Source organism: Dermacentor variabilis, chromosome 7 (genome assembly GCF_050947875.1).
Source record: "Dermacentor variabilis isolate Ectoservices chromosome 7, ASM5094787v1, whole genome shotgun sequence".
Taxonomy (NCBI): domain Eukaryota; kingdom Metazoa; phylum Arthropoda; class Arachnida; order Ixodida; family Ixodidae; genus Dermacentor; species Dermacentor variabilis.
Window position 1 is genome coordinate 96130388 of NC_134574.1, and position 26744 is coordinate 96157131.

The window sequence follows — 26744 nt, forward strand, 5'->3', positions numbered from 1 at the left end:
ATCTATCTATCTATCTATCTATCTATCTATCTATCTATCTATCTATCTATCTATCTATCTATCTATCTATCTATCTATCTATCTATCTATCTATCTATCTATCTATCTATCTATCTATCTATCTATCTATCTATCTATCTATCTATCTATCTATCTATCTATCTATCTATCTATCTATCTATCTATCTATCTATCTATCTATCTATCTATCTATCTATCTTCTTGTGAAATTGTTCTTCGGCTCCACTTCGCGTTGCCATGCGAAGCGTTGCTCCCGGTCACGCACATCTCATCCGCCTTTCGCGTCTCCTCCTGCTTCGTCGCTTCGGCACGCATCGCATAGCTCTGTCGTCTCGTAGGCGCATTCGCACTGTTAGGCTTTACTACCACTTCAGACATGGGAGCGTCCCGTATTGTACTTGCAATTAAAAGCCTAGGCACTGCATAGTGCCCCAGGCGCAACCGAGCTCCGTCCATTTTCGGAGCGCAGACCCGTACTGGTGAGTGTAGCAAGAAGGTAACAAACCAGTAGTGGTGTGGGATCTGGCGCATGGAGGTGCGCGCGCCTAGCTGACAAACACTGCGACACCGGATGGCCTCGCATTGGACCTTAACTCTGACTAGGCAAGAGACGATTCGCCTTTAAATCATATTACTACGCTGTGCGCGCTAGCTACCACATGGGACGCGGTGCTGGTTCGAGTCCGAGTTCGAGTTTTGGTTCGATCAGCGCACCAAAAGAAAAGAAAATAATCCAGCCGCATCGAAAAATGAGACATACCGTGCCTGAAATCTGACGCCTCGAGCGAGCAAGACGGATGCACCAAAAACGTCGCCGTTAAAGTCATGACAGCTCGCGAATGTGAAAACATTGGTTGCTTCAATACTCTAGAGCAACTAGAAGTTGGTGAGAAAATTTCAATATCTCCTGGCGTGCCCCCCGATATTTCATCACGTGTGCTTTCCGTAGGTTTTTACTTCTTCAATTTACAAAGCTGTGAATTATCAAATAGAAACAGGTGCCTGAAAGTTGTGTTGTCATAGCCGCAATCATACATGAACACCATACGCGAAAGCTTTCATTTCCGAGAACATGAAAAGTCTCGGCCTGGCCTTTATTTTGTCATACACAACTCTCAAAATTTATTAGGAGCTTCTTGAGACTCACACATGGGCTACGTAATAGATTACATGGTGAATTTTGTGGCCGCAAAACGGAAATTGGTCAGAAATTGTTCCTGCAAAGTCAATAGCTGAAAGTGAAAAAAATTATTGTCTCAGTTGTTTTATGGGCGCCAATGTTTCTTAAAATACAGGAACAAAAGCAGTCTTACATTAGTAGCTTGGCTTCAATATTTATTATTGTTTTGGAGGAACATGGATGCTAAGAAAAAATTCTCATTTGTGATGATGGAATTAAATTTTGCAATTGCTTGTAAAGTCTCCATCGACATGCAACAACATGCATTTCATCAGCTCAGAGCGAAGCCTTAAATGCCATAAGAATTCGAATATGCAATATTTCGCGGACGCTATATTCATTATTAGGATTGCTATAGCCTGCAGAATCCTCAGTCAACCTCGGTTAAGTGATTACACGTTCTAAACTGATTCATGCGACACAGTACTTGTGACATTTGTACTTAATATAGGCACGCACTCTTACCTGCGTGCGCATAAGTGCATGTTTATATTATGTCTCACTTGCACTCAGCACTTTCCCCTTACTTATAATTCAATGCTAGAACCTCCCAGCATAATTGCTAAAGCAAGTAAAGGGGCCTTGGGACTACTGATGATGTGCGGAAAATAAATCGGTTAGAACCTTTTGTGATGTATAACTATTCCAACAAGGGCATATCTACACTAATATAAGGCTTCCTATTACCAAATATTTTACATCGTACGGATTTTCCATTTCGGTTCCTCTGACACTAACTAAATACTGTGTAAATATAATCATATTCTTTTAGTGAGGGCCATACTCGCGGCCTACCGAGATAATCAGTGTCGCAATATATCATGTGAAAACCTTCTAAAATATATCTTTTCAATTATTCGATTGATTGGGCACCATAGTTTGTATATTCATGAAAGAATCGGGTACCTTCACACTCAATAAAGGGAAGTTGAAGATTTTGTCGATTTCAATAAGACGCTCATATACGGATGCGGGAACCTTATAAACCATGCACGTAAAATTTGAGCGGGTTATTTCACTTAGGAACGACGTAATCGCCGGTTAAAATTGCGCAGTCGCACCGCCCCCGTCGAGCGCCGCGCGCTGCTGCTTGCTCTGACGATGCGAGCGCAGACCGCAAACCACGCCGTAGTGACGTCAGCATGGGTGTTACGCTCCTTCGCAGTCTCCGAGACCGTGCTGACCGCGCTTGTTTCTGCGTGTGTGCCGTCATAATCTCCCTCGCTCGAGCCTGCATTCCTTTGTTAGCGTGTATGAAGAGTGGTAGTTGACGTGGTGGGCCGATCATGCCGGCGTTCTGTGCAGCATACGGTTACACGAACGCCAGCTGCCGCGACGATGCTCCATTACTCCCCGCAAGACAAGAAGCCGTAGGTTACGATTAGCGTGCGGATGGCTCGCTGATGAATGCCACTACACGTGCAACAAGAGCCGGAAAACTTTTCCCGCGTGTGAACCGTCTGTGTAGGTTGCCGGCAGCTTTGAGGTAGCGCACAAATGCCGACGATCGCATCCCTCCTTACGTTCCAAGAGGATGCATGCAGGAACATAACAGAAGCTCTCATTAAAGAACAAATCACATTTATCAAGCTGGGGGTCAATGCACACCCAAGTTTGGGCAACACGTCCGAATCAATATCTAATGGCCAAACAGTACATGGCCAAATGATCGCCGGTGGCCGCTAGCAGCGCACCTCGACAGAACCTAGAAAGAACCTAGCAAATAGAGGCAGCCCATCTTTCGGCCAAGGCCTCCCATCGCGCAACCCCACAGCAGAGGAAATGGAAACAGGAAGAAACAGAAGAACAGACGGGGACACGATCGGACGGCGCTGCTTCAGGAGATCGAGACGACCGGACAGTGCGCACACCCGCCGAAGCAGGGACCCACATGAGCCGAAGTAACCACCGGTCGGCGACGGACAAATGGACCGCCGCTGGCAGAGAGGAACACGTGCGCATCTTCCGACGCCCAGACGTGTCTCTTCGAGCCCAGTCTTGCGCGCGTGCCTGGAGCGCACGCAAGCAGCGCGCGAATATCCCGAGAAAGTCGGCCAATACACAGCTTTAGGGAAGCTTACGCAACTATAGTGTACGCGATACGCTATAGAATGCGTACACTAAGGAGCGCATGTTTTTTACAGTTTTAGTTGGCTTGAAGATCTTCGGATCTTAGAGGCCATATGCCGTCGTTGCGGCTATCTCCCGTCTTTAGCGACAGGTGGCACTGAAACATCGAAAAGCATGGAGGTTGGTTTGGATTCTGCGGCGAATGGACGTGCTTTTCGGGGCTGTATGGCGGCGACGAAATCATGAGCTTTCGTGCATACTTTGAGCTTGCTTCTGTTTTTGATTTGCAGATTTTTTTTTCCTTTAACTAGTAATTGGGTGGCTTTCTTTCTTTTTTTTTTCTTTGTCTCTCATATTTCGTGTGAACGCGTGTGTTGCGTGTACATTAATTTTGCAGGATGGTTAAAGCGTCCTTTCGCGCCACGTGCTTGTACACGTTCAGCCGGTTGGGACGCTGTGTTTGTAGTGTTCAACTAATAACTTGGAAGTGGCAAAACTAATAGCTATTAGTGGTTTTACTCTGTGTGTTTTGGTAGAAAATTGAAATCGGGGACGCGTGGTTAAGCGCATGCGAGAGCGTGTCGTACCTTCGGTCTCCGCGGCATTGATTGCTTTTGAAAGAGTGGTGAGAGTTGCTTTGCAGCATTTTGAGGATTTGGATCCTGTGCGTTTCCGTTATTGCTAAAAGGCAGGTGCGCTGCATTGACATAGCGTTAGAGCATTTGCAACATTAGTACCATAATATATTATTCTAGTATTTGCAAAAAAGCCGTGGAATACATGACGCGAAAGCTGGGAAAACAGGCAGTGCGCGGGGGGTCCCTCAAGGCGGTTGAGGAGATGGATGAGGATGGACAGGGCGTCGAAACAACCGGCACATAATCTGATGTGGATACTAGGCTCCAGAAAATGGAGGCTTTCCAGGAAGAGCTTGTCAAACAGGTGCAAGAGATCAAAAATAAGCTGACAAGGAAGCGTGATGCACGAAAGAGAGTTCAAAAGAGACTTGACGCAACCGACGAAAAGCATAGCAGGGCCGCCATTGTGAACTAGAATGGGCGTGACAATGGAACGCAGACCCCGGAGGCGACAGGAGAGAAGTATCAGCAATGTACGTGGAATGCGTCCAGCATGATGAAGAGTTAGCTGGAAAGAGCGGGACCTACCTTGAGGCCACCACGCGGAAAAGTAGGGGCCCAGGGGACAATTCCCCTTGTCGAGTCCTAATCACGCGTAAAAGGAGAAAGGCAAGCAGGGAGAGGTAGTGACTATCGCTTGCGGCTCAATCCTTGCAGGGTGTTCAAAAGCAATTGTGGAGAGGGTGAAAGGCGTTAAAAGAGTGGCGGTAGGGACATTTCCAGGGCGGACACTGGGTTCTGTCATGGAGCGCACAAAAGAAAAGCTAGCGGAAAATGCCCACGTGCGCAACCTTGTCATTGTTGCAGGCGCGCTAAATGACTTCCTAAACAGGAAAGGGACAGAAATAGGCCTGCGCTTGGCGAAGGGGATGGATGACTTGCGCGAGCTATTCCCTCACGTGCAGATAGTGGTGTGCACGGTACCGCAGTTGCCCGTGCGTGACAGTCACGTACAAAGAGCTGCAGTGGCTGCTAATGAGGCGATGTGGAAAATGAACCGAAATAGCGGCTTCGAGGTTGTCGAAGTAAAGAGGGAAGTGAGAAGATGGTGGTAGTTATAAACGAGACGGAATCCACTTCAATACAGGCTAGCCCGGGAACTCGGGTGGCGACTTCGTGTCGCGTTGTTGCTTATTTAGGGGGCCCGTGGGCGCTCAGGAGGCCAGAGTAGGTAGTAATGAAGAAGGTTCCCCAGGGGAACCTCAGAAGAGCATCACCGTCGTTAACAAAAAAAGGAGGAAAGCAAGAAAGAGAGCTCGCCATGGAATAGGCTACATAAACATGCAGGGCGGCAGAAGAAAGGAAAAGTGGGCAGAGATTTCGGAGTAGTTAAATAACGAACAAATAGGGGTGTATGCGGTTACAGAAACGCTCCTTAGAGACTCAGAAGAGGCGCCAGTTATTGAGAATTAGATTTGGGAACGGTGCCACTGAATTAGGTGGGAAAGAAAGGGAGGGGGAGTCGGAATGCTCATCCATCAATGAGCAAAATGGTAAGGAGTAAATTCACAATGTCAAGGGTATCTTTGATTCTGAGGTAGAATGGGTGGGAAAAAACTTGGTAGGGCGTTACGTATTTCAGTACCGGAAATAATTGCACAGAGAAGAATAAAAAGTTAGTGCAATGCATAAGCGCTGATATTAGGGGTTTCGAGAATGGTGCAGAAATTGTCCTATTAGGTGTCATGAATGCCCACATACAGGCCTTAGATGGCTATACCGACAATAACGGTAAGTCAATGCTAGACCGTTGTGAACAACATAACCTGGTAATCGTAAATACAGGGCCTTAGTGTGAAGGGTAGGTCACGTGGGAATTGGGAAACCGGCAAGCGACCATTTATTACTGTCTGATCACCGCAGGAATTCATAATAGGTTGAGAGAAAGAGTCATCGATGAGGAAGGGTTTAGCGGCATAGGGAGTGACCATAAACGCATCATTTTGAAGATGGGATATGTAGTTGGGAAAGAGAGTAAAGAGTGCAAGATCGCCAGTCCAAATTTGAACGCTGAGCAAATAGATATAGTCCCTAGAGTCGAGGAAGAACTTTGGCAAATGGCCAAGTAAGGAGAGGGAATATGGTGAGCTTATAGGTGTAATACTGACAGAAATACGTAAAGAGAAACAAATGTTCGTTGGAAAATATAAAATAAACCGAAAAGCTGGTGGAACAGGGAGATACGAGAAGCGATCGCCGAACAACAAGAAGCATCTCCAGAGCACAGGCTGCCAACGAAGGCGCAGCTGCCGCAGGATGAAGTAACCAGTAAAGGGGAAATATACTTGGAGAAAAAGTATCTGGTTCAAATACTGGTGCAAGCGAAATTAAAAGGTGAAAGTCAAGCTTGTTTGCCAGAAATACGTGAGAAAAAGAAGGCCGCACCTAGAATATTTTGGAACCGCATAAAATTATTAGGCAGGAAGTCAACAACAATACAACAACGCATCCTAGAAGAAGATGAAAACAGACTGAAAGGAGAAGTGGCAAGAAATTACATCCGAAAATTAACAGCGCAATCTTTCCAAGGCAACGACGAGGTTGTATTTGAAGAAAAAAAGAGCATGAAAGAGACCCAAGTGGAAATGGAGCTCATGTTGACAAATTTCAACAGAAACAATGCGGAAGAGAAAATTCCAAAGCGCAAAGCCACAGGGCTACACGGGGTTCCCGTTCGGCTGAATAATGAACTACGACCAAAAAGTAAAGATGCGCTAGTGAAAGCAGTGGAAAAAAGTTTTAGACATAGACGAATACCAGACAATTGGCGACAAAGTAGAATGAATTTATTTTAAAAAGGTAAGGGGGAGTAACATAAAATTCACTCGTATAGACCGTTGACCATTACATGGGTAATATACAGGCTTGCAATGCTGGCAATCAAATTAAAGCTTCAAACATGGGCAGAGAATAATGACCTTTTGGAAGAGCTTCAGAATGGCTTTAGAAGAGGTAGGCGTTTTGATTATAACTTTCTTGTTCTTACTCAGTGTATTGATATATCAAAAGTTGAAAACCGAACATTGTATGTGGCGTTTTTAGACATTACAGGCGCCTATTACAACGTAAACCGCAACATTTTGTGTAATATTCTGGAAGCGGAAGGCTTAGGTGACGATGGTCCACTGCTTTTGAGAGAGATTTCCCTCTAAAATACCGTTTGCATTGAATAAGAGGGATGAGGATCGAGGAGAAAGTTCATATCAACCACGGGTGCCCTTTATCCCCGCTGCTGTTTGTGATGTACGTGGTGACGATGGCGAGGGCGATAGAAGGAAGTAATATCGGGTTTGTTCTCTCATACAAACAGGCAGGTACAGTAGTAGAGCAGCAGCTCCCAGGTTTATTTTATGCGGATGACATTGGGTTGCTAGCTAATAAGCAAAGTCATTTCCAATGTCTGGCTAATATCTGAGGGCAGGAAGGCAACAACTTAGGTTTCAAATTTAGTATTAGAAAATCCGGTGCTACTTTACTCAATGAAAACAGTGAGCAGAGAGTAGAGATGCAGGGCCAGGAAATAGGTCGGGTAAAAGAATATAAATATCTTGGTATATGAATAAACGAAGGCAATAGATACATGGAAACACAGGAAAAACAATAATAGTGAAGGGGAAGAGAAATTCAGTCATAATGAAGCACAGAGCGCAATGAGGATACAATAGGTACCGGGTCCTGCGAGGTATACGGAAAGGTGTAATGGTTCGAGGACCTACTTTTGGAAATGCGGTTTTTTGTTTAAATCAGGGATACAATGAGGACTCGACAGGAACCAAAGGTCAGAGGGTCGCCTCGCGTTGGGTGCTCACGGGAAGACTACAAATGAACTGTGCAGGGTGATATGAGCTGGGCTATATGAGCTGATATGAGTGAGGGAAGCTCCCAGTAAAATTGAGTATGAAGAATGACTGAGGAATATGGCAGAAAGTAAATGGGCTGGGAGAGTGTTCAGGTATCTGTACAAGAAAAACGTTGATTCACTGCGGAGTGAAAGAACTAGGAAGCTTACCAGCAAGTATGTGGCTTGTAGGGTGATAAACACAGCAACGAAGAAGTTCAAGCGGAAAGTCATAGAGTCTGAAATAATTTCATGGGTGGCGGCTGCAGAAAGAAACCGTTTATGATATATCAAAGGGAAGCTCGTTACTTTTCGAAGCGGGATCGGGATGCCTTAGAACAAGCACCTGTAAAGCGAGATATAAGAAGGAAGAAGAAGCGTGTGCCTGCTGCAGTGAAGCTAGGGGAACGATGGAGCATGTTTAATTGGAATGTGAAGACGTCTACCCAGGGAACGATTTATGTACCACTGGCCTCCTTGAAGCCCTTGGGTTCAGCAGGAGCAATGGTAAAGTAAAGATGTACTCAGTAGGCATTTGTAATTAGTGATTGGAGCATTGGTGGAAGAAAAGTAGGGAAACAACAAAAGGCGGAGACGTACAAAAGCACAGTTCGGAATAGGGGATCAGAAAACTTGGGTGTGTTAGTTCTTAGTGTTTTTTTATTTTCTTTTTTTATTGTTTAAACTATGTAGGACATTAGGCATTATAATAGCAAGAGCTCGTTCGCGTGACCCACCGCCCCGTTCCAAAGGGGACGCTCATAATATCCATTCATCTATCCATCAATTTTTTAATTTTTCTTTCGTTAGGCTTCTACTCATTGAAACGAGATGCGATCTTGAGAACACCACAAGGTTATTCATAATAATCTGTTGTCGAAGCGGCCTGAGGCCAAGCGAAAGCCGTTTACTCTGTCATTTGCTATCAACGAAGTGCATTTTACATAAGCAACGCCAAATTCAATTCGAAGTGGGCAGCCGGGACCACGGCCATGTTTTACTCAAACTCCGCAAGCAACGCAAAGACGCTAACGCTAAGACAAATAGCGTGCGTACGCTATACAATTTTGGTAGTTAAGCGTTCTGTGCAAGCGCAGTGACGACCGGCTGTTTTATAGCATACGCTAAAGTAAAACTCTCTAAAGGGGGAAGGGCGTTGGCATTCCCATGGCGAGGATGACAGCAGAGTGACAGTGCTTTATGACCCACGGCCATGCCGTCCAAGCACGAAGAAGGGGGACACGGATCCCCCGGAAATGCAATGCAATGACTCAGCACAACCACCGCAGGCGCCTGAAACCCCGCAGCATGAATTATTTTAAAGAAGGAGAGTACGACGACGTTAGGCAAACAAGACACAGTGCTTCCGGAGCCTTCTCCATTCTTCACATTGTGTTTGTCTTATTTCTAAATTGTTCCTTGTCGCCATGAAAAACCACGAATCTCAACTGGAAATACAGCTTTAGAAACATCTGTTTTTGCAGCAGCTATTGTAAAGGAGATGGCCTGATAAATATTTTCCCAAGTAAATTGTCAGTCTTCTGTTGAAGTCATTTTGCCTTAACGTATAGTTTTAAAATACAATTCCATCGTTCACTTGAAGAGACAGCTCTGGGAAATACAGTCAGCCCCGCCCCCTCCTGATTAATAATGAAGTGACAACAGAACCAATCTGAAATTCGTACTTACAGCAATGTATTACTCTCTTGGCATGTCTAATATATGATGGCCGCTCGTCATTTCTCGTTTATTCTTTCAGCACACGTTTCAGCTGGGAAAATGCATTGAAGATTAGTCAGCTTTATTTGCATATTCAAATTGGTGTTCAAAGCTTGTTCTAAATATTTTACACGAAATGAGCAGCCAATCAAACACACTTTGTTTTAGGCTATATTTTAGGCTATAGCGAAACATAAAACTTGTTATGAAGAAATTCAGCAATCACTAAAACTCTCAGCGTCGCATACTAAGTTCACGTAATACGTTATATAAGCGAATCACCTACCGTTTATATTTATTATGGCCTTGCACGAGTCGCAAGACACCAGTAGTGCATGAAGCTAAAGCTTATGAAATGCACACGTCACGGGGCGTCAGTGTGTGTTCCATTAAAGGACACCCAACATGCGCCACATCATATAGCTACAGAGTAAAATTTAAACTTTCTTCTGGTAATAGGAACTAGAATATTGAAAACCCCTGTTTGCACTCTAGTTCACACCACAGACTCGATGGCTGTTAACGTTAAGCCTAACAATTTTTCCCCATCGTTTGTTGAGCTGTCTGTGGTTTTGTGTGAACTATATTTACACCCACGCTGTATATGGCTCAAATCCGTGGTTTCGTGGCGCCTACGAGCTGAAATTCGCGTCATCGGCAATGGCTCGAGCGTCGTCGCCTTCTTCGTTGGCGACCATGGGCACAACCGCTCAAGAGCGCTCGTGCCAATGCTGGCTCGTTCCTCGTCGTCGTCTTTCACAGCTGGCTCCGTTGTGCAAAAAACTATCATCAGCACCGAGAAGGCCGCGTGTTGTCAGGACTGCAGAAAAACAGCGAGTGTATGAAGAGCGACGGAGGGAGCAGCGACGCGAGTGTGATCGTCGAAGGCCTGCACATGCTAATGCGGTGGTCGACGAGCGTGCCCAGGAAATGGCACGTAAGCGACCAGCGAGAACCAAAGAAGTATACCGTCAGTCAGAGAATGGCGCGAATTGCCTTCCGCCTCAAGGCTTCAATGTGGATGAGTTACAGGGCATGGACGCCGGGTTTCAAAGGGACTTTCTTGATTATCAATTCTGCTGTACCTGACGTCTCTAATAGAGTATAGTTCCATAGGGACATCACTACGATCGCTGACGTGAGGGTCGACGAGAAGCGGCAGCGTGCGTTGTAAGTGTTAACGCGGTGCTTCCCCTGCGAGTTTGTGTCGGACGTTCATGTGCGTGGTGGGTGTAGAGAGGCTCTTCTAAAGGGTGCGCTTACACGTTCTTCGACGACGAACGGTTATGGTCGGGGGCATGTGCTGGCGCAGCTTCCAGTGATTGCTGCCGATCGAATCAACTTCGCAGGTGAACCACCTTCACTGAGCGGAATGGCTTATGCATTTTATTTGTTAATCTCGAAGTTTCTGCCCCTTAACTTAGTACCGGTAGAATGCAGCGATTCCGTAATTCCTATCGTAAGTGTTCCAACTAATTTTGATTCTTGTTACATTTGCTTCTCATGATCAGGGTCCCCAAGGACAAACTAGCATGCATAACGTTATTTTCAGCCAGATTGTATAGCCTGACGGCGAATTACAAATTACGTGCATCTTGCAGCACAATTAAGCGTTACGTTTCTTTTCTGCAGTGTATTCTTTAATGATAATTTTACTGTTTGCTGGCTAAGGCCCTCAAGCATGGGCTGGAAACCATGGGCACGTTGTTGAACACGAGAACGTAATCGAGAATCCGTTGTTTGATCAGATATTCGCCATTGATTCTCGCTCCTAGTGCGTCCCAGCCTAACGGCTCGAATATGTTTTCTAAGCGTGCGCTGAAAACATTAAATGGAATGTTTCACTGAGCCTGTCGCCTTTGATGATCAGCATTACAATACTTTTCATTCGGAGTATCAAGGTTGCTGTAAAATCATTAGAGCTGTTTTTGAGATATTTATATACCCTCCACAATTGATTGTGTCAGTACTCATTCGCATGACGCTTCGTATTCTATGAAAGCCACATAGAAAGTTGGTTCTACTCCACAGAGTTCTCAAGCACCCGACTGATTCTAATCATGTGATTTATATTTGAGTGCCTGTTGCTAAATAAACCTCTTCTGTTGGTTGGGTTAAACCAAGGGTTGCCTTTATTTTATTCAACATTACCATTGGTTATAGTTGACATGCTAATGAAAGTAAGTTATTTTGGTTCTAATGCAGTTTTTCTTTCAATATCTATCCTTATCTCTTTGCATACAGTTGTAAATTTGCTACCCTCTGGCAAACTCGGAAACTTGAGGTATAGCATACAAAGGCGCCCGCCCTTTCAAGTATAATATGCACCCATCCTTCAATAAAACATCTTTTATGCCACCTTCACATGCCGCTTTTGCTCGCCACTTCTGTCGCAAACCCCAACACATAGATACACACGAAGCTTCTGAATCGTGTTCGTCACTGCTTCCCGTAAAGGTCGCGAGGTTGCCCTGGTTAGATACTCTTTACTACAGAATTCCTCAGCTGCTTTTACTAAATCATCAACATTGCTTATGACATTGCCGCGATTATCTCTTCCTGCATACAAATTACCATTTACTAAGCCAAATTTATTTCTAGTTATTTTATTGCCACCCTCCGGTTCCTTTCTCATGCTTTCATAATATTCTCAGTTTTATGATATTGGATATCGCTTACATGCTCCTTGTTTATCCTTGTTGAGTCAATTCTATCCGATCTCTGGAGTCTGACACTCATGCTTTGTCGATGCTTTATTAGATCGATTGTTACTTCGAAGAGCCTACCTTGTTGTTGACTTGGGACGTTATTTGCCACACCAATCTCGACTTCTGATGTCAGTCTAGTTACGGTCTTATTCGTTATATCTACGTTTTATTCCTGCTAAGCAGCTTTTTTGTTTGCACGCACTAGGCCGAATTGAATACTTTTCGCCCGATCGAGTCCAGGTTGGCCTTCTTCTCTTTGACTAATTGCCGTTGCTGGCGCTCTAAGCACCCTCCGTAGAGCACAGACCACGTGCTCGATGTTCCAATTTATGAAGGACCACCTTGTACACACGTGTCCCTCCTCAAAGAACGTCATTCACACCGACATGGATGCATGTAGACACGAGACTGAGTAGCTACTGCTCTTCGAAGAATCTCTTTCACGGTTACTCCGAGTACTACATGTGTGCCACTGTGTCTGTGGTAGGCTCCAATGAACATCATTGTACCAACTTGCATTATTGGATGTGTCCCACTATAGTTGTGCGCTGCTATTGAGTGAACGACTTTGGCGGTAACTTGGGCGAATATGTATGTCACACTAGGAATGCGCCTTTCATCAATGACCAAAAGAAGCCTTACACTTTATGATTCTCAGCTGAATGCAGCCCGCCTCCCAAGGGATCCTCAAGGACAGCAACTAGACGCATTAGCCGGCTGCGCCATAATCGTACTTGGTATGTGAAGTTTTTTATTGATCGGTTTATTGACCGCTGTTGCGAGCCGCGTTCTGAATGAATTTTCGGAGAATTCTTCGGCAAAGCGCGTAGATTATGCTCTGCACTTTTATCTCCAAGGTCCAAGCCCATAAGCCTTTTCTATGTTATCTTTTGGTTAGGAAACGAGACCTCAGCCGTGCAGCCATTGATTGCTATTGAATTATAGCATTTTATATTCATTCTGCTTCGTGTTTAGGCAGAATCTCACTTAACAACTATGATGATGGCGGTGTGTACGCACATGCGGCTCTTGAATAAACTTTCCGCCAGCTTGAGTTGCAGAATATGTATCACTGAGTGTGTGGCAGAGCGAGAGAACAACTCTCAGCGTTCGAAGGCACTGGCGCTCGACGCCTCTCGTCTTGGAAGCCACGCGCAGTGCGACTAGATGACGGAGCATGTCGCAAAATAAGCACCAAAGAGGATCCTTCTGCCTTGCTAGGCTTTCTGATGCACCGGCACGCCATGAATTTCGGAGGCCACCAGCAGACTTCGTGGTGGCGGCGCTAGATGGCACCGAGCTTTTTTACGGAGGCACTAAAGAACAATCCTGCTGCAGTGTAATCCTATACCTTACTTTGTTTCGGCGGCGGCAATTAGTTCTGTCCCTATATTTATTCAATTCTAAAGCTTTAGGTTGGCAGTCATAGTGCGATGGGCTGTACCGCAAAGTTTTTGGTAATTTCGGTGTTTCGGAGAATTCTTCTACACGGCGATTAGATTATGCTACAAATTCCTATCTCTAAGGTCTAAGTCCATGAGCCTAAAACCTTTACTATATTCTCTTTGTTTACAAAACGGGAACTCAGCCGTGCTGGTATTGATTGCTATTGAATTGAGCAATTGCATATTGATTGTGCTACGTGTTTAGGCAGAAGCTCACTTAACACTTATGACGACGGCGGTGTGTGCGGCTTTCATAGACACTTCACGTACTCTAACCACAGAAGTCCAAACGCAATATGAAGCTTTGTGGGATGCCACTTTGCGGGAGAAATTGTTCTTATGGATCCACCATATCTATAAAGATTTCGTTATTCTTTGTCCGAATTAGCTTTCTTACGCCGACTGCTACGTTGATGTAGACCTGTAGAGTGCATTAATGTTGTCTGCAATGTCCTTGTGAAATAGAATTCTTGCACCATATTCTCTCTTCTCTTGAAGACCTCAGCAACAGGAGACATAGCGATTACTCACCTCTGTATATGTCTTACAACTTCTCCTAACCTCACTTTTGTCAATGATATTGTAGGCAATACCTGATAATTCTTCACTGAGTCGTACTAAGCTAGTGAAACTTGAAAGGGTTTGCGTTTCCAACGTTCAAATTACGGTGGTGGCCAGCGCAGGTCTACAGATCTTAAACACCATCGGCCGGCGACGCAGGTCTGACGGCCGCCTTGGTCAGATGCTCTTGAAATGCTGGGTTGAAGGACCAGGGCTATGTTCACGAATTATGATGGAGTTAGCGAAATACTGCAGCAGGAATGTTGGTTGCTGTTTTTTTAAGTAAGTGTTTTATTTATGGCTTGTGGAGCCTGCCACATTGGCTCCACCTGGTCTAGCTTAACCTCATTGAATCTCGGTTGTTTTCCTTTTGCTTCCCATTTTGAGGCGCAACTGCGCGCTTGTAATTGCAGCCGCCTTAACGAGGATTTGAACATATTACCTTAAGCATAAAAACACTCTGCACCACGCCAAATTAGGTGGACGCGGTGATGCTTGCGCATAATAGATGGCCACGCATCATCGTAGGAAATTTCTAGGTACTATTTGAGTGAGCAACGCTGCAACTGTACTCAGTATTCTGCATGCGTTTCACACAACCGTGTACTCACCTTTGCATACGTCTTTACATTCAGCGCAAGATCTGAATCTGTTTTCGTTGCCACCGCACTCGCTGTAAGTAAATGGAGAGCACGCTCCCAATTCCCTGTCATAGAACCACCGCTGCGGTGGGTCCCATCTCCATGTAGTGCAGTGTCCGGGATCACGTGGTAAAAAGCAGACATCTGGACGCCTGTCATCTGAAACGCACAATATATATATATATATATATATATATATATATATATATATATATATATATATATATATATATATATATATATATATATATATATATATTTCATGAATTTGGAAATTTCAACTACCATATTACATTTTTTTTCAGGCCTGAAGAAAGAGTCATCACAACCTTACATGCCTATTGTTTAACTGACTCTAGCCAAGCATATAAACTGATGACTTTGAGGTGCTGAGAACATGCATCTTGTTATGAAGCATGCGGTAGTAGGAGACTTCGCCTGAATCTTAACCATCTGGGTTTGTTTACAGTTCACATAACTTCATGTACACGAACGTTTTTACCCTTCTCCATGTTTAGAATACTGGCGCCTCAAGAGCGATTGAATCTGTGACCTCACGTTCAACAGCAGAATGTCATAGCCACTTAGCTACCTTGCAATCAGATGGCTTTGTATTCTTAGCGTGATGGCTAGGGCATAAAGTTTGGTCTCAAGCAAATTCCAATTATTTCTTCAAAGGAAGAAGGAACATCAATAGAAACGGAAACTTAATATATTTTCCCTCATTCACTCTGACAAGATAGGCAAACGTCCCTCACAACCTGGTCGTCTCGTTCATGCAGTGTAAGAATTTATTGGGGAAAACTGGGTCTTCTCATTTGTACAGCTGTACCGTGTCAGTGATTGGCGCAATTGCTGAACACGCCAGTGATTGCTGTCCTACGTGGCTTATATGCCTAAACGTTTCGAAGTGGAAAATAGTTTCTTTTTCTCGAGAAACACTTAACAGTCATTTTCCTTATCCTTTGATTCTAACATAGTTGACAACAACACAGAATATAAGTACTCAGGAGTGCTCCTTACGGAGAATCTTTCATGTACTAATTGCATCACCTCCATTTTAGCTACCGCCTGCAGATCATTAGCATTTCTGCGGAGCAACTTCAGAACTGGCCTTCACCACTAAGAAAACTACATTTCACAACTATTGCACGGCCACAAATTGAGTACTGCCCTTGTATATGGTCTCCCTATCAAAAATACTTCATAAAACTCCTGGAGAGCATCCATAATAGAGCGAGCAATTTCATTTAAAAGAACTACAGAAATCAGTCAAATGCAACCCAAATAAATATCGATATTTTATTGCGACCAATAACTACCAGCCGTTATATTTACCTTCTATTATTATTTCTTAGATTCATTGAGACAGGTCGCCTACCTTTATCAAACCTGAAAAACATTTATTTCACCTGAAAGCAATTAGTTTAGCTACACCCGAATTTATGGAAATACACACGCTTTTAATTTTTCAGCTTTGCCCCGTGCGGTCCGGTTATGGAACGCTCTACCAGATAACATCGCTCGTCATTCGAAAAAAAGTGCATTTCTCGATGTTCTAATCGATAAATATGCCGTTTCAACGGCCTAACACATCTTGCATTCTAATTTCTATCATTCATTTTTCTACAAGCTAATAAAAGAATTGCGGTGATCTTAATATTTTACTATACCTATTTTTGTATGCATGCAAAGGCCTTTGTAATTTAATTATGGTGTTATATCACTCTGTTTACTTTTATTGTTATTGCTTTTCATATTACATTTGCTAAGGTCGTATGAATTTAACATGTTGCGTGAATATTCCTTCCATTGTGCTGAAGTTCTTTTTTCCCAATTCCTTACGAATGTGTTACCCTATACCACCCCATACACAATGCCTTCGGTCTGTAATGAACTTTTAAATAAATAGGTAAGTAAATAAACAAAAATATTTCAGTTTAAAGCGTAGTGAACGAGGTAATCCAATTCGTCTACGCCGTATGTCGGCACACATCCCACGAGGACCTTCTAATCCACAGTCCGGTTTGGTTTGGCGACATGAGTATTAACCCACTAGGTCATAAATCTGCCCCCTCTGACGTCCAGTAGTTTTTAAAGGGTCTATGGATTTCTTTTCTGTGGTGTGTACAAAGTGAATTTTGCCCTAATACTTATTTTGCTTGTTTATCTGGCCCCGCACAAACACACCCTGAGCGTCAATTTATGGGCGGATGTGTCGGGAGTAACTGCTACAAGCTTTGAGAGCCTGGTGATCCAGAGCCTTTTGGATGCCAATCTAGATGAGCAGGAAGGGGCGCTAAAGTCGTTAGAAGCCAGCAAGATCCATGGGAGTATCAGGAGTTTAGGGAAAGATAAATAAAGGTAATTTTCTATCTATAGATAGGTAAATGCAACAGAAATAAAGCAAGAGAAATGGCACACAAGTGTTTACAGCGAAAATATGCATATCAATTGATCATAGATGTAGCGCTTCGAAAATAGCTAGTGAAGCTTCCATAAACTGGACACTATCTAAAAAAGACAGAACAGCTTTGCGTAATTTTAAACACAATTGTTTTCGTGCGCATTGCCGCAAACCTACAATCTGCTGATTTGAATTCGAAAACGAACGTCTACCAACCCGGAAATCTGAAGCATAAAGCGGGCAAGATGCCTGTTGCTCTCTAAATGGTCGTAACGAATTGCGTCATAACTGAAAGGGCATCGAAGTCAAAGAAAAATGACAGCCATTCCACTCTGTCATGGTGGAATGGCAGCGAAAGCGAATGACAGTGAAAGCTCGCAAAACAAAAGGAAAGTGCTTTCGCTGCCATTCCATCTTTACAGTGTGGAATAATTGCCCGGGCCCGCGATTGTCGTTTTCGTTTAGTATCGCGGGACCATTGTTCGTTGGCTGTCGTTTCGCGCCGGCACAGTTTACATTGTCGTTGCTGTTCACTCCGGCGCTCCTCGTACGCATGTTGTTCTTTGGGTGTACAAGCTATACGTGTCCGTCCTGTTGATAACGCAGCTGTTGTTAGTTCCGATACCTCTCCTCCTTATTTACTGCGATAACCTTGACGTCCTGCTCTTCTTCACGGTGAGTGTTCTGATCTGTTCCAAATTTCGACATGTACGCCAGTGCACTGAATTCGTACGTGATCACACACAAAGGAAACAGTGAAACACATTCAAGCCATTGTGGGTTGGTTTGTTAGAAATCAAGTCCGTTTCTATAGCCGGACGCCGAAAGAACTATGGCAGGTTAGTCATATACAGTTTCCGCTGTAAAAATTGAATAATTTTAAGACACTTAGTGATAAATTAGGATTTTATTGATTTATGAAAAATATTTTTTCAAGAATTATTATTTATAAACACGACAATATATTTACTCAAATATCAAATAAATATCGCTTACATAAACAGAAGCAATAGCACGTATCATCATTGTTAACCTCCATAAAATGTGCGCTGAAGGTCTATTAGCTATTTTTCCGAGAGTGATATTGAAGTTCTGGTAATACAGTCAACACCTCTGTGCGTGGGTTGCGCTGCTTCAACTAATAGCTTTGTGCTCAAATGCGTCGCTTAATCGGTATAAAATGCCGGAAAGCAATGACGAGAATTTGCAACAACGGCAATCTGTGGACACTTTAACGTCATTGCATTGATTAATAACAGTATAAAGTATAATAGTATAAAGGTAGCCTCAGTGAAAATTGCTGCAGACGAAAATACCCTAAATGCCGCGAATGATATTACAGCATGCTATACGTTCATGTAGCGGGTTACACTGCTCTTGTGAACGTAATTCAACACATGGCTGACACTCTGCAAAAAGGGCAGTTTTAAGCCTTTGCATGCGGGAACCAACAATACATAAAAATCAGCCAGCAGTAATAATGTTTGCAAGGCTACTAGCGCAAGCTCAGGGGGATATTCTTCGCGCAATGTCTAAATTAATTCCAGCGCGCATATGAAAACCCTTGTTGAAAGATGTGCGAAGGATGCAGGAATATTTTAGCTAATAATTATCCGAAAGGAATGCCAATTCTTCCGTAATCGAGAATACATGTAAGCATGGAAGTGCCGCAGGCTGAGCAGATTGGTTGAAGAGGACACTAGCCACAATCTTAAAATGTGTGGAGTGATTGTTCACAAGGGCACACCCTACTACATCACAGCACACCCCGCAACGCCATACTGTGCACTGGGGCACATGGACGCTGCCCAGCTAGATGAAGAAAGCCAGCTCCAAGCGCAACCACAGACAGCCAAAAACACTGCACAGCTAGAAGAAGAAAATTGCCTAAAGGAGGCGCCACATAGCATGACGCCTTCTTCGTCTCTCAAGGCAACAAGAAAACCGCGCCGCGGAACTGATGGACCGCTGGCGTTCAAAGGAGAACAGGTAACTCTGTTTCTGGGCCATATGATCAGAATGAGGTGTATGGTTCCCTGTACCTGCATTTTGAACGTCGCTATTGGATTTGGCAAATATTACTTCAGCGTACTGGAAGTTCCAGTTTCAGTGATATTCGTAACGATAGGAAGAACTCCGAAGCAATATTTTTTTAGCTTGTTTGGGCAGTAAATGGCGTATGTGATACGGTGCTGTACGAATAGTTCGGGGCCAGAGACCACATTTTCTTAAGTTTGGACTGGCTGCCCGGATGACCTCGCTTTCTTCTCGCAACTCGCCCGTATGTTCTCGCTTGAGTGTCCAGATAATGGCTCGGACTATGGCTCAAGCTGACTTGAAGGTCGCCGACAATGGGAGCTAAAGGCATTTCATGCTTAAAAGACATTCTTGGCTGATTTCGGCCCTCATTTCCCTCTTATAGGCGAGGGAAGCTTCGGAGGAATAATTTCATTTTTCACTTTTTTAGTCGAACGTTTTTTGGCTCTCATGTCATTTCGCATCACCTTTTTGCATCGACGAGCCTCTCGATAGAGGATGTCTATGTTCCGCTGGGTGTAGGACGCGAAAGGTGTCGCTAAAAAAAGCTCGTGCAAACTTATTCAGCAATTGACCATGCCTCAATGCAGACGTGAAACCAACGCCTCTGAGGAAACATTGAATCATTCGATCACCAGATGCATTGATTTGTTCCCCGCTGGTATGGTGCCGTGCGGCAATATTGGTATTCTAGCAACACGATCTCTAATCGGTGTGCGCCAATATGCTGCACTAGCAAGACCATTCCTAACCACGTAGAATAGGTTTCTCAGCAGTTAAAGCTGACTTCACCGTTAGTGCTTCGTACAGTCAACAACCGCCATGCTTCCGCCCATGTATGTTTTAGACCAAAACGAGCCCAATTATACTAATGCATATATTGACTTAGTATAAAGCTTTCTAAAGCAATATATAACAAACACATATCTTGTTCTCTGCAGAAATGTAGTTGATACAGGAGATTCAAAAAACACATTGAATATTTTTCACAGGGTCTGTTCCTTCTGCTCGCAAACTTTCATTTATGTGCAATTCGGTAGAGCCAGCCCTGTCATTAAACTGTTTACCACATTGCCATTTTAAGGCTCTTTGGTCAAAATGAATGTGTTATGCTGAAATTATTAACGAACTGTCGTCTTCCTTAGGAGCTGGATATTCATCGGGTGGATTTGGAGGCACGTAGGCCCGTTCCTCGGCAGATTTTTGAGAACGATTTTTTTCCTCCTCCAGGCATAATATTCCGTTACCTGAAATATAAAAAAGGCACACATATTCTCAACACAAATTTACTGTTACATGCGGTTAGAAAGAGCACCGCTAGCAGCAAGTTGACAACTCAGGATCTATAAAGGCCATTTGCTTCCTGTTTCAGCAAACAACCCCACTACAAGGATAACTCAGTGAAGGTACGAACATTTGCCAAAATTTTTCTTATGAGTAACACCAATTTCCAACCTATATACTGCCTTACTTATCAACAGAGCACTCAGATCACATCCTAATATTTTATAGCGCTGACTAAAAAACTGGCGCCTATGTTGGTGATCTTCAAGAGTAATCAAAGCTCCAAGTCCAGATGTTTTGAACATGCAATATAGCACTTCGTCAAAAAGCGACCAAGCTCGTTCATAGAGTTTCAGACTAATTAAAATCTTTTCACTTATATGACTCCAGGTCAGGTACTTTTACGAGCGGGCATCATTCTAGCCTCGTGCACGTTCTTGCTATATTATTCTTCATTATTTTTAAAATTATTTTGTTCTCTTTTCTGTAATAGGAAATCATTCTGATGCAATGTTGATAACGAAGACCCACGTATGCGTAACTCGAGGTTGATTCGTTGGTTCTTGCAGTAAATGCAGTCATCAGCACGATTATCATCATGTCTTGGATAAAAAACCTATCATTGAGCTTTGTGCGCATCGCTGGTAGATCATTGCTTCCTCGATATGATTAGGCGACATAAAGAGAACGGAGTACTCCCTGGTTATTTAAATTATGACGTTGAGCCTATCCCTATTCCATTGACTAGCCTTTTCTAAATGGCATAAAAATGACTTTCCAATATATATATATATATATATATATATATATATATATATATATATATACGTTGGTGTGTGTGCGTGTTACTTGAATGTCGGTAGTATCATAAGAAATCAACAAACACTGACACCAAGCACAACATGAAAAAAAAGAAACGATAACTTATTGGAAAGTGGATGAAAAAAACAACTTGCCGCAGCTGGGAACCGAACTCACAACCTCAGCATTTCGTGTGCGATGCTCAACCAATTGAGCTATAGCGGTGCCGTTTCCCCATTCACTTTCTTGGGTATTTATGTGTCGTAATAGAACCCTGGGAGTGTTAGCCAGCGCCACCACTAACATACCTTGGCGGCTGACGTGGAACGTCCATTCTACCGCAGGCGTCATGCGAATGTGATCTTTCTGGGTGAAGGCAACTGGTCAACTGTAGGTCTCGAATCCGGCAACATTTGTGCCTTCAGGTAGCATGCGTGGGTTTATGGAGTGGGGTGAAGTGTCAGCTAGCATGCGCTTGCTAGCACTCCCAAGGTCCTACATGGACATATACATACCCAAGAAAGTGGATGGGGAAACGGCGCCACCGTAGCTCAATTCGTAGAGCATCGCACGCGAAATGCGGAGGTTGTGGGTTTGGTTCCCGCCTGCGGCAGGTTGCTTTTTTCATCCACTTAAATTGTCATTAATTTATCGTTTCTTTATTTTCATTAATTCAGCACAACTTATTTCCCCTGTGTTGTCCTTGGTGTCAGTATTTCTTGGCTATTTATGATATCACTAATAAAAATCAGGCCCCTTGGTTAACGCCCTTTCTTCTCGTTTGTAAGTAGGTAGATCACTTATCATTTAAAATAAACGCGAGGTACTTCCTTTCAATGCGCACCTCATCAACATCAAAAGCTATGAGCTGTGACTATCGGTCAATCGTTTTGGTTAACTTATAGTTCACGCGTGTGAATGGGTCATGTGTGGTCTAACCAGTCGTAGCCGTTGCCTATGGTGTTTCCTCTCCGGGAGGCATTGCGGTAAGCTTGATACCTCGATGGCTGCGGAGCACTGTAGCAACAACAGGGACCGTGCACCTCCGCCAAATTGCTGCCTGTTACGAAACTTTCAAAAGAGACTATTCGTGACGTATGGAGATGTACAGAGTCACCAGAGATCCAGATGAACCCCAATGCGCCCCAAAAGCATTGACACAGCGATTCGTCTGGGTTTTGACAGGCGGTCTGTTAAGTGTCTCCTCCGTAACACAACTATTGATAGTTATCGAGGAAGTCGCTGTCTCATCGCATGTGCCCTACGTTTCTTATATTTTAATAAATTTTCCTAAAAGCTATGTAAATCTTTAAATTTACTTGAAAGCAGAACACAAAGCCTAGCCAGTGAATTGTGCTTCACGACCGCGTTGTTGGTCCTTACTTTGAACACAGTGACTTAGCTGCAGGATTTCAGTACGCTGCGCGACAGTCAGTTGGTATTTTTCACCATATAATGCTGTGCAGTGAAACCTTACTTACCATGCAAATAAAAAACAGGTGATCCCAACTTTGAAAAGTGTTCTTTAAGACAAAATTCACCTTTTGAAGGATTTGTGTAGAAATGTACTGCGTCCTTCTATATAATGTCCACTGTCTGCCGGATTTTTGAAGTAATTGCTACACTACTCTATAGACGCTTAAACATAAGCCTAAATATCGTATATCGCGTCTGTTTGCGGAGTGGTGAAGTGTCATCTAGGTACAAATTAAATTATAACATTAAGAACTCCTGTGACGGCATGCAAATAGAAGTTGAGACAAAACAAGGTGCAGACATCGGTGTTTCTAGGCTTGGCGGGCCATTGCAGAGCATTCAGCCAAGGCTATGCTCTCAAAAGTCACTGTCTGGCAAGACTGACTCAGAAGGATGTTCTCTTTTGTTGGACAGAAGAGTGTGATGGCGCCTACCGAGAATAGGCCCGAATAATTTCTCCTGATACTATGTTGGGCTTTCCACGCTTTGCGCTGTCATCCGAAATAATACCGACTCATCTCCCTATGGCCATGATGAGTCTCTTGTTTCAGAAAGACTCATCATGACCATCAAACCTTCGTGTAGTTGGGTACCACGGCTACGCATTCAACAAAACTGAATTGAACTATACCACGACAGAAAAAGAAGCTCTCGCAGTTTTAAAAGACTGGCGCTATTTCCGTTCATATTTGGAAGGCGCAAAGTTCAAGCTATACACAGATCATGAAGCACTAACGTACATATTGAAGATGACCGAACTGAAAGGAAAGATATGTCGTTGGGTGGTAGAACTTCAGCAATTTTATTTTCAAGTAGCTCATCGCCCGGGAACTTCTATGAAGGACGCGGTTGCAACGTCGTGATTAGCCATTAGGCTTCCAGACAATCATGAAGAGGCGAATGTCGCAAGATATCGCAGGAAACCGAGGTTTTTGAACGTAATCAAAATGCACTGGTTGCAGTTCCTACTTCTTTTGTTTCAACTATATTGAAACTGTATCATGGTAGCACCGAATGAGGAGGCCATGATGGCATTTGGAGAACCTGCAGGATATCGACAAGAAGGTTCTCATGGCCTCGGATGAAGCAAGAAATGTAAGCCTACGTCTTATCCTGTCATAAATTTTATATTAGAAAGTAATATTTAACCTACCTACGCAAGAAATAGTTATGCCGCAATAGTCTAACACGCCATTTGAGGTTATTGATATAAACTTCGCGTAACTATGAAAAATTATGAAGGAGTTAAGAAGACACAAGCCTTCCTGTTGTGCATTGATGAGTAAACCAGGATGATTGCAGCAAGACCTAGTAAAGAAGATGCTAACATCCTAAGTTACTTATTGAACAGAAAAATCTTAGAGCATCTAAAAATTTATTATCTCCGACAATGGACCTGCTTTTCGAAGTTATCGGCTACAGTAATGTGCTGAAAAGCGGTACATCAAGCTAAGGTCACTGCTCCCTATCATCCCGCAGCAGCTGGGCCAGGTCAAAGGGCTATCAGGGACATCAAACAATAGATTAGCATGTATCCAGCTTTTCTATGTGGTTAGAAATGTTGTCTGAAAGCGGCGATAGGTCACTACAACCGCTCGTATACAACTGGCTTAGGATGGACTTCGCTATTCGCTGGAACTGAGAGACCATGTTATGTGCCTGCGGTAATAAGCATATGTATTGACTAGAGCATACAGCTCATAGATGCAGCAAAAACTGAAAGTAGTAGATCAAGCCATCCTGAAAGAATAAAGAAAATTTTCGACAAGAGGCAAAATACAACGTTACCAACATTCGACGTCGATGACTCCGTACTGGTAAATAAAGGGCCAAGCCTGAACGCGGTCTATAACGTACGATTTAGTGTGATCAAGACGGCAGCTCAACAAGGACTCTTAAAGGCCGTATGGTACATTGGTCGCAATGACACAATAGAATAGACACCATATTCAAGTATCATCAAAGGAACGTTGCAAACAATGCTGGGAGGAATGAAGCAATCTTATGACAGCCTGCAAATAGAAATTGGAACAAGACAAGGAGCAGGGGGAGAAAAGAGAATAACGAAGAAGTGCGATAGAACAAAATGGAGTCTCTGTTGGGAAGCTGTTTAGGGGCACCTTTTATGCATAACACATCGATATTCTTTTTGGTAACTTCTCTGAAATATTTACCGGTTTTCGTCTTTTAGCAATTAAATACATACTGCTCTTCAAAATCGCTGTAACTCAGTCATTTTAGAAACTCCTTCAAGACATAAATAAATTTAATGGGTGCCTAAATATTTTATATTAAGAAAAGAATTTCTAGCAGTTATATTCGTGCAGATCGTTTTATAATGAGAGAAATGCGCGCTTCTTGGCCATCTTATTTCTGTCACCTCCTTTGTCGCTGTTTGACAAAATTCTAAAACCCTAAACAAGAATTTACCTATGATTAAATACATCCTAGAATTCCCCTAAAGTCCAGTACACAGCTTATATGTATATTCTATTTAAGTTAAAATCAGGTATTGTCGACTGCACGGCTAGGACAGTTGCCACAGACTGGCCCATGCACCTTCGACGAAGTGCCAAAAGTGTAGCATTAAGTTTGAATCGCAACATCGTCGTGTAGCCGACACCAGACTTGCATCGCGCTTCCCACCTGCGGCTGACATTACGATATTATCAAACCAGGCCGCTAGCTCAGGAGCCTTCCAAAGTCTCTTCAGTAATTTCCACTAAAGAATGTACACAAAACAATGGGCATCGAAAGATTTGGCTGTACTTTGCTATCCTAGTGGAACCGACAGTGCAAAAGAAGCGCTATCGTGAAGTTGAACATGTCATCGACGCTTCCAAACATGGTAAGTTACGGGAACGCCAATATGAACGGGTTACAGTTATGGCACACTTCGCATCGGCACTATGACTACTGAACTGAAATTATATGTATATAAAAAAGGATAGCAGAGTATAAGACAATGAATAGTCTCTTACAGAGATGCTATTGTCTTTGTTGGCGTGTCATTGCCAAAAAAGTTTCCCAGCTGCATGTCTAAGCAAATCCACAAAGAAGCTCTAATGCTCAGCTCTTAAAATATTCAACTGATGGTGTCTGTTTAAGTTCATTTACAGCAAGGCATTGTTACCGGGCTTTTCCGAGGAGGCTGCTAAGAAACGGATAGAAACGTATAAAGAGGCAGAATTTAGTATTTCATATTGCTATCCAAATTACTCATTTCATATTAAATTACCCCAGCTAAATTTGCTTCCTCATTGTTTTGTCGATAGTTTCACATTATAATTGGGCAATTGAAGCACTTGCAAGTCAAATGAAGGTATATCTTCGAAGACTGCTGAAGCATGCCAAAGCTTCTATATATTAGAAAAGCAATACATTTCTTCATATCTAATTATTCGATCATTTTGGCTGCTAGCTGTTGCAGTTAGTCACTGACCTAAGATTGAGATGAATATATACCTTCCAAATGGTGTGGTCATTAAGATCTGCAGTAAAAGGGCACACTATCAGACTTCTCATCATTTGCTCAAACGTGGCATAGTGCCCCCACCTATACTTCTGGAAATGTGTAATTTCTTGTCAGTAATTGAAAATAGAAAATTGCTACTGCATAGATTAGTGAGTGGCATAAATTCAACATTGATGCATCTACAACGCAGCCCCTACTTTGTGCACTCAGTGGTTCGTTAAAATTTTTCTTCCTTTACTGAATGCATTACCCGAACAACTGTGTTCTTACGCAGCTCTTATTGACTTGCATTGGTGGCGTAGTGACTGTGGCATTGTGCTGTTAAGCCCAAGGCTACGGGATCAAATTTCGGGCATGGGGAGCATACTTATATGGGCCAAAATGCCATACTCCCAAGTACTGTGCATTCGGTGCACGTTAAATGAGCGCGGGTGGTCAAAATT

General features: G+C 43.3%; 1 protein-coding gene across 1 annotated transcript in view; it reads right to left on the reverse strand.

Annotated features, from left to right (window-relative positions):
- LOC142586950 (uncharacterized) overlaps window positions 1–26744 on the reverse strand; it is a 113515-nt gene that overhangs the window by 83441 nt on the left and 3330 nt on the right. Inside the window, exons 2-5 of the transcript XR_012829314.1 lie at window positions 20396–20512; window positions 14792–14980; window positions 9437–9518; window positions 1083–1253 (exon numbers count right to left, since the gene is read on the reverse strand). The gene's annotated coding sequence lies outside the window, so the exon portion shown is untranslated. Of the gene's footprint in view, window positions 1254–9436; window positions 9519–14791; window positions 14981–20395; window positions 20513–26744 lie in introns of the transcript that reaches the window.